This window comes from Crotalus tigris, unplaced genomic scaffold (genome assembly GCF_016545835.1).
Source record: "Crotalus tigris isolate CLP2741 ecotype Arizona unplaced genomic scaffold, ASM1654583v1 scf7180000019936.317499, whole genome shotgun sequence".
NCBI classification, from domain to species: Eukaryota; Metazoa; Chordata; class Lepidosauria; order Squamata; family Viperidae; genus Crotalus; species Crotalus tigris.
This window is the reverse complement of record NW_024097780.1, coordinates 294,822-304,392: the sequence shown is the minus strand read 5'-3', so window position 1 is coordinate 304,392 and position 9,571 is coordinate 294,822.

Genomic DNA, 9,571 nt, shown 5'->3' with positions numbered 1-9,571 from the left:
AGGGGGGGCGTGTTTTTGCAAAGCTTGACCTAGCTCAAGCATATCAACAGCTGCCTGTTGATGATGATGCTGCCATAGCTCAGACCATTGTGACCCACAGGGGAGCCTTTAAAGTAAAAAGGCTACAGTTTGGAGTGAATGTCGCTCCTGGGATTTTCCAAAGCGTAATGGAAAACACACTACGAGGTATACCAGGGGTCTGCCCCTACTTTGACGATGTCTTGATTGCAGGAGACTCCACACACATTCTAGCTGAAAGGCTTAGGGCTGTCCTGTTAAGATTCAGGAAATCAGGCCTCAAGCTCAGAAAAGACAAATGCAAGATTGGGGTGCCTTCTACTGAATTTCTGGGATTCAAAATTGATGCTGCTGGGATTCATCCTGCTGAATCCAAACTAACTGCTATTTTAGAAGCACCCAGGCCAAAGTCTAAGGCCGAACTTCAGGCCTTCTTAGGCCTCCTGAATTTCTACAATTCTTTTCTTCCACATAAAGCTAGTGTAGCTGAGCCTCTTCACAGGCTACTAGACAAACAAGCTGTGTGGCTGTGGTCACAAGCACATGAGGCTTGCTTTAAAGAAGTCAAGGCCTTGCTCACTTCTAACAGTGTTCTTGCACATTTCAACGAGTCTCTTCCTGTGTGCATCGCTTGTGATGCATCCCCCTACGGGGTTGGAGCTGTCCTGAGTCACCTCAGGTCTGATGGAACTCAGGTTCCTATTGCATACTACTCCAGAACACTGTCTTCTGCCGAGCGCAACTACGCTCAGATAGACAGGGAGGCTCTGGCTGTTGTTGCTGGAATTAAAAAATTCCACGATTTTCTATATGGCAGGCATTTCACGGTCTTCACTGACCATAAGCCTCTGCTGGGACTGTTTACCACACGTAAGCAGACTCCCCAAATCATTTCCCCTAGAATGCTTAGGTGGTCTATTTTTTTGTCTGCATATGATTTTTCTTTACTCCACAAGCCTGGGAAAGAAATGGGCCATGCTGATGGCCTCAGTAGATTGCCCCTGCCAGTAGTAGAAGCTGACCCTGCGCCAGCTGTCAACATTCTATCAATCCAAGCCTTGCCCGAGCTCCCTCTTAGTGCCAGGGATGTTACCGCTGAAACAGGTACAGATCACACACTTTCACGTGTCCGCTCCTGGGTCCTGTCCGGGTGGCCTGAGCACTGCCCTAGTCCTGAGTTTCAGAGTTTCTGGTCCAAAAGGAACGAACTGTCCCTTTCTCAGGGTTGTCTGCTTTGGGGAAACAGAGTTGTCATTCCCACCTCAATGAGGACTAGGGTCTTAGAATCCCTCCACGAGGGTCATCCTGGCATTGTTGTATGAAGGCTCTTGCACGCAGCCACTTGTGGTGGCCTGCTTTAGATAAAGATATTGAGGCTAAGGTACACGCATGCCACCTGTGCCAACGATCTCGCCCAGAGATGCCCCAAGCTCCTGTGCATAGATGGGAGGAAACACAGTCCCCATGGTCTAGGGTGCACATTGACTACGCTGGGCCCTTTCAGGGCCAGTTCTTCTTGGTCCTTGTTGACAGCCATTCAAAATGGCTTGAGGTTGTGCCTGTCTCATCCACCACCACTGCAAAGACTATTCAGGTACTGAGGGGGATTTTTGCTGCACACGGGCTGCCAGATGTCATTGTGTCGACAACGGCCCTCAATTCACCTCCTCCGAATTCCAAGCTTTCTTACAGGCAAACCTGATTCGTCATGCCACGTCTGCGCCTTTTCACCCGTCCACCAACGGTATGGCTGAACGCATGGTGCGCATCGCAAAGGACGCCTTGAAGAGACTCACCTACGGGGACTGGCATCACAGGTTGGCTGACTTTCTCCTTTCTTATCGCACCACACCGTCCACTTCTACAGGGAGAAGTCCAGCTGAACTTCGTTGGGGGCGCCAACTTACTACTAGACTTGACCGGTTGCATCCGGACAGACTGCCTTCATCTACCTCACATCCTAGGGCACCTAGACAACTACTTGTGGGTGCCCCGGTTTGGGCTCGCAATTACGGGCCTGGTCATACATGGGTCCCCGCTTCTGTGTCCAGGATCACAGGTCCTCTCTCCTACGAGGTTGCCCTGGACAACGGTCGTGTCCTGCGTCGGCACATCGACCAACTTCGCTCTAGGCGAGACTTTTCTGCTGAGACTCCTGGGTCTTTTCCAGGGGGGGAGGGGACCCTTTGGAGCAAAGGGAAGGGCAAGAGCTACTGCCCACCTCCACTGAGGGAGCCACAAACGGCCCATCTCAGGGTTCTGCAATTGCTCCGAAAAGAAAGTCATGGAGCTTACCCACACAACAGGCACTCACGCCTACTCCAGCCAGGGAGTCACCCCGGGGGCATACTCACTTTCCACACACATCACACAGCACTCCAGCAACGGAGGATACCCGGGGGCATCCCAACAAATCATTCCCCGCAAGAGAGCTGGCACACAATTCCCAAGGTTGGCCTGACCTTACCCCAAATCCTACAGGGGGTCAAACATACACAGAGCTAGTCGAGGAACCAAGTCCCGACTACAACACCCCTAGCACAAATCAGGGAACACCTGAGTTTTGGGAAAGTACAGAAACCCACACGAGCCCGAGCACAGAATGGGGTTCAGGGAATGGACAGCCTCCTGACAGGTCTTGGACTGACCTAGGAGGTTCTACAGAGACGCCCAGCAGCGGCTATCACTTCAAGGGGCCTGAGGGTCTACAGCTAGGTAGGTCAACCAGGTCACAAAGTAACAGAAGCCCTGGCCTGACGAGCCCGGTGGGCAAGCAAGCAGGCCAGGCATCGGGGCACAGTCCTTGGAAGACACCAGGGCACAATAGAGAGAACAGGCTCACGCCTCCCTCCAGTCAGGGGACTTATGCCAGTAACCCAGAGCTAAGAAGGTCACAGAGAGCAAAGAAATCTCCTAAGTATCTAGAAGATTACATAACCATTGCTGGCAAGGCAAAAGCCAGTAATCAGTGGGAGCACTGGGGAGCAAAATGTCATATAAAATAAATGTTGTATGTTGGTAGTAGTTTTAGCCCGGGGGAAAGGGGTGTTATGTCCCGAGCCTTTGCAAACGGCTCGGGCGTTTGCAGGCAGTCCCGGGCAGGTGCAAAGCTGCCCGGGACCAGACAGGCTGTCGCCAGCGCCGTGCGCATGCGCGGGTGCTGGCGCGGGAAAAGTAACCCATTTACCCGGGAGTTGCCTATATAAGAGGCTGCGAGGCGTTTGGGCGAGGCTGAAGCCATCTTCCTGTAAGCTGAACGCTGAATAAAAGAAACTGAGAACTCCAGCTGCTTCTCGTGTCTGTTTTCCCGCCACGGACTCAACAGTTAGGAAGTTTTTCTTCAATTTCAGGTTGCTTCTCTCTTTGATTAATTTCTATCCATTGTTTCTTGTCTTGCCTTCTATTGCTCTGGAAAATAAGTTGACCCCCTCTTCTTTATGGCAGCCCCTCAACTATAGGAACGCTGCTGTCCAAGTTGTCCATTCCTTTTAATGTGTTTTTTTTGTTAAAATACTAGGTGACCTTACATTGTGATCCTTGACTCAAAAAAACTGTATCTCTCTTAAATGATTATTACACAAGCAAATTACCATATATGCCGGCGTATTAGGCAACCCGGCATATAAGACGACCCCCGTCTTTATAGCCGGGCCGCATTCCTAGAACGTCGTCTTATATGCCGGAAACTACCAGTATTTCCGGCGTATAAGACGACTCGGCGTATAAGACGACCCCCGTCTTTGGCGCCGATTTCAGCGCTCGCGGAAGTCGTCTTATACGCCGGCATTTACGGTATTATTTTTAAATTATAAGCAGCATTATTGGTTATAGCATGGTAATGAAATTTCATGAGGAAACCACTAAAAGTATGTGAGAATGACACAGCTAGTACTTTAATTTTATTTTTCTGATCATACAATATGACAATATGAAACAGAAAAAAATTGAAAGTGTATTGTTCAATCATATGGAAGGTATTAGAATTGTTCTTTCGTTTCATCATGTTTAAGCAGTTAGGAATAATCTGAAGCTATCTTAGACCCATCTGGCTATGCAGGAAAATCCCACTTAATTGCTCTTTTGCCAAAAATGTTATATCACTTCCTGGGAATGCAATTAATATAAAACATATGGAAAGCACTGGAGAAGGTCCACAGTGAATTCAAAGATTTTTTTTTTTTTAGATGTAGCCATTTTGCATAAGTAACAATAAGGCACGGTTGTTTTTCATTTCTGTATTGTTATTTTGTTTTTTTTTGTAAAAATTTATAAAAACTTTCAATAAAAAAAAAATAAGGCATGTTATCCTACAGGGTTGAAAATTAACAAAGTATGTCAGTGCCTCACCCCTGAACTTTAAGTCATAGAGGGCTTGTCAGAAGAATTCAACAATATACTTTTTCAGGGTTTTTTCCCTTGAAAACTGCCACTGTTTTTTTTTACTGATATTTGTTTTTAAGTAGAATTAGAAATAATTAAAACTTTTTAATTATCTACTTTAGTATAAATGTTTGTACAGGTAGTCCTCAACTTCATTTAGTGACAGTTCAAAATTACAACAGCACTGAACAAAGTGACTTATGACCATTTATCTAAGGTGAGCAACTTTTTTACAATGAAAAGGAGGACACAAATAAATTGAAGAAAAAAACATCGTAAATAAAAGAAACATTTTATTCATTGCAACAATAATACAGACAACTTGCATGTGCAAAGTTTGCCGGCCGGGTGTTTTGGCACGCTCAGCAGCAATTCATATTGGCTTTCGAAAGCCAATAGCGGGAGTAGCACAGCTCATGCAAAAGTTGAAAAAAAACCATCAAAAAAGGTGCCAGAACGCCATTCTGAGCGTTCTATGAGGGGAAAAAAAAAAAGCCCTGCAGATTAGTCTTCAAATATCGAAAAGGAGGCCATGTAGGAGGACACTTTTCGAGGGAGGACAGAACTTACAAAAGGAGGACTATCTTCCCTAAAGGAGGACGGTTGGTCACCTTAATTTATCACACTTACGACCACTGCAGCATCCCCATAGTCACGTGATCAAAATTCAGATGCTTAGCAACTGGTCCATATTTATGATGGGTGCAACAACCCAGGGTCATGTGATCACCTTTCGTGACCTTTTGACAAGCAAAGTCAATGAGGAAGCCATAGTCCCTTAACAACTATATTACTAACGTAACAACTGCAGGGATTCACTTAACAATTGTGGCAAGAAAGGTTGAACAAAAATCGAACAAAATTCACTTCATAAATGATTTCCTTAGCAACAGAAATTTTTGGTTCAATTGTGGTCGTACGTCAATGTCGTAAGTCAAGGTCGTAAGTCAAATATTAATTGTCATATCTGCACACTTGACTGAAGTTTTCTCTTTCATTGGTTTTACATATTTTTCTACATTTTGTACATGTCTGAAATAAGGACAAAATAAATAATATGTCACCAATAGGATGCAAATATATTTACAAATTTTTCAGTCTGTGATGATCGAGCTCCCGGCCTCATGCACCTACTCCTACGGCTACCACTGATGCTACTACTATTTCATTCTCTTCCTCATCCATGTTCTCATTTCAGTTCATATGCCACAAAATAAAGCAGCAGCTAAAGTTAAAAAAAATTGTAAGGAAGAATTGAAGCAATTATACAGTTATAATTACAGATTAAAGTAGATTTTATTTCAGCCAAAACACATGGCTTTTAATGCTAAATCACAAGGAAAAGATTTTAAATGGAGAAGGCATTTTCTATTGGCTACAATTCAAGGCGCTGGTTATCAGTTTGGGGCCCAGTTACTTATGGGACCATCTCTCCCCAGTTATCTCTACTCATCCTACATGATCCAGCAATTTCTCTACTATATATTTGACCTATTTTAATGTGAGTCACCTACAGTCACGTACGTGAGATAGACAGCTATATAAATCAAACGAATAAACAAACATATATTTCCATTTGTCACTGAGGTTGGATGCTACTTTTGAAACTGTTTTCATTTATTTTATTTTGGAGTTCTTTTCTATCTGCTGCCTTAGTCGATAGAGATTTCTTTGAGACATAAGTCTTATTCAGAAGAAGGAAGAGATTAGAAACTCAGAAATTGTTTCTGTATATTTGCTTGTTTGTTTCTTTTACAGTGGTTCCAGCTCTTCAAACTTGATTGACTAGCTCAGTTTCTAGAAACTGACCACAGCTAACTCTCTGGGGTTGCATACCAATCCCGTGCCCTCCTCCATGTGCACATGAAAATACTATTGTTTTAAAATCTAAAACCAAAACTGGGAAGCGCACTCAAAAATCTTCCATAGTATACATTCACAAATTCTATGTGTTGCTACCACTGTGGAAAAAAAAAACAAAAATATAGTAGTTACTTGCGAGAATCCGCAATGGGTTCCTTCAAATGCTGAAGCCCTTTTTTAAGAGAGAGTAAGCTTCCTTTCTGTCATAAATCAGTGTTGTTTAACACAGCTGAATCTACAGGCTGACTGGTGTAATAGAAAGATCAAATCTAATGCTTTAATTTCATCTACAACATACTTGAACTTGGTTCAAAGAAGTTAGAGCAGATGTATTTATTCAACGGTTCATGAGGCTAGCTGCACCCCACGCCCATGAGTCATTGAATGAGGAGGAACAATCATATAGTGGAGAATGCATCCGTTGTGTGTGAAGTGTCCCCATTTCTACCTCTGGCAATCCAGCTGAATGAATCAGATAATAGTAGGAAGGAATGTCTTTTTCCTTATAAAATTATTGCCAATCAGATTGAATAATGAGCTGAAGATAATTAGACAGGTCACCCAGTTGGCTTTGTACCTCAGATGGGATTAGAACTGCCATTGCCCTGGTTTCCAGCCCAATGCTTTTGGTCATTATACCATTACAACATATATTTCCATTAATTCTATTGGAAGTAAATTTAGAGTTCCCATTTCTATATTCTACATTTAATCATGGGTGGGATTTAGATTTAGTCATAGATGGAACACACCCACTGAAATCCATGCTGTTATTTATCGATTTGTTACAGTAATATAATAAATCAATCCATTATAGTGTGTATAAAAAACACTAAATTTTGTTTGAATATTTGTTATTTTATCTGGAAATTGTCAAAAATCAGGAGGGATTTGATCTTTTGCCTACAACTTTTCATGGAAAGTCACATTGAGATGACTTTTTATTTTTGCAGTCCACGGGATGCATTAAAGTCGCCTCCAGCACCACAGCCCAAAGGCTATGGTAGTAGCAAGGTTATGTACCAGGGAACATTTTCACAGTGAAGATGCAACTTTTCCACTTCTTTTCGCATAATGTGTAGTCGATTCAGTTTCAGTGTTCTCCATTTGGTGACGTCCATTTGGTATAATCACTGCTTGGGTTGTTCACACCACTTGTTCATTATGCTTAGCTGTTGTTCATGACTGAATCAGATGTTCTTTTGCCTCATTTGGTTCACTGAGACCAAACTTGCCTGTAAATCTCTGTTTCTTCCATTTCTTCCACTTTTGCATTGAAATCACCAATAATATAGATAGTATCTTTCTTTGGTGTTTGTTTCAGAGTGTTCTGAATTTCAGTGTAGAATTCCTTGGTGTTCTCAACTGCTGAGTCCTCAGTGGGAGCATAAACTTGCAGAACTGTCATGCTGCAAAGTTTTCCACTGATACCTATTGCCATTATCCTATCATTGACTGTTCAAAAACTTTTTATGGTTCTGCCCACTTTTTTATGCAGTATGAAGCCCATTCTTCTTTTGGTGTCCATTGGCTTCATTGATGCCTAGTATACCGATGCTGAGCTTGTTTAGTTTGTTCTTAATGATATTCAGCTTTCCTAGATTTAAGTCATTAACATTCCATGATCCTAATTTTAAAATCTTTGAACAGCAGAGACATCTCTTTTTACTAGGAGCTGTGTCAATGGCTGGGAGGCCATTAGGATTTACTCCGTCCATGTCATGGATGTTCCTGCTACTATGATATCTGATTTTGCTCTTCTCCTGTATCTTTATTGGTGTCTCCCAGCCAGGGGAACTCACCGCTCCATACCATATCTTTCACATCTTTGAGCCCATCCATAAAGGTTTTTTGACTGGGAAAACTAGAGTAGGTCGCCAGGTCTTTTTCCACGTCAGAGCGGTGTTGGCCAGTACAATAGTCTTATGGTGTTCATCCACCACCACCAACATCACGGTGAGGTAGGGCTGAGCTTTGAAGGGAGGGCTACTGTTGCGTCCTTCGCGAAATGGCAAGACACAAGAAGCAGTTGTAGTTCTCAGGAAACTTTTTTATTTCAGTTCAGCATACTAGGTACAAGTCGCCGACAACACCCAAAACTCCCGGCCTCTTTTATAGGCCATTCCTGGGTCAATCTGCAACTTTTGGCGCACCAGCACTTGCGCATGTGCACAAGTACTGGCGACAGCCTGTCTGGTCCTGGGCAGCTTGCACCTGCCCAGGACCGTTTGCAATGCCCCGAGCCTGCTTGCACAGGCTCAGGATATAACAGGTACCATATGTATACCTCATTTAATCCTGGTTTGCATGCAAGAGCAGACTTCTCAGCAATATTATACTGTTCTATTGTGTGGTTCCTATCTGAAAATGCTGATGCTAGCCTCATTTTGGTGTGAATTTTATTTGTGTTGGTTCTTCCAATACTTCTAGATCAGATCATGAGGAATTTTGTCATAATTAGTGCTTCAGGCCAACAGCTGTATGGATTAAAATGTTTTATCTGTCCAAATGCTCTTTGAACAAGCAGACCTTGGAGACAGCATTTCTAACTCCAGAAGGCATCTTTCTTCAATAATTCTGCTGAAATTTCAGAAGTTGGCTGGAACATCCAGCAAATATACAGACAGTTGATCAAGATGATGTGGTCAGAGTTCTGTTCAATTGTTTGGTTTTTAATGCAAGTAATAGTTTCCAGGTGATATTTCCACTTGAGCTATGAAGCAGGACAGGAATATGCTACTGAAATGCAATGTAACAGTCTGGGGGTAATAGAATAATAATAGATAGTAATTCTATTACTGATAGTAATATAGTATGGTACACATATTTGGGTATATTTGATGAATAAATAATATTGGGTTGCTTGGAATCATGTCACACTGTTTGAAGAATGTTCGAGACAATGCTTTGTGCACTGCAAGTTGGCAAGCCAAATAAATAGACTAAAGGCTTGCTTGGATGCCCCAACCCAAGGAGTTTTGTAAGAGTGCATGTTGTCCTCAAGCCACCCAGCCTGATGCAGAGGGAATTTCCCACCATCTTTCTCACTCTATCTTAACAGCAATGTTTTCCAATTTTCTGCTGCATAAGTGATATTGTGTGGCCCATTTTCTTCTAGGCAAATGTCTTCTACTCTATTTTTTTAAGCAAGTGAATTCTGAAATCCCTCTTCCACATCAAGTAATAGGAATATTGCAAAACTGTGGGTGTTTTCTTTTTCTATCCAGAGAAATGGATAGACAGATGTCAATTATAATGGGGGCTTGTACAAAGGGTATATTGATGATCTTAAAGACCCTTGCATGGAAGG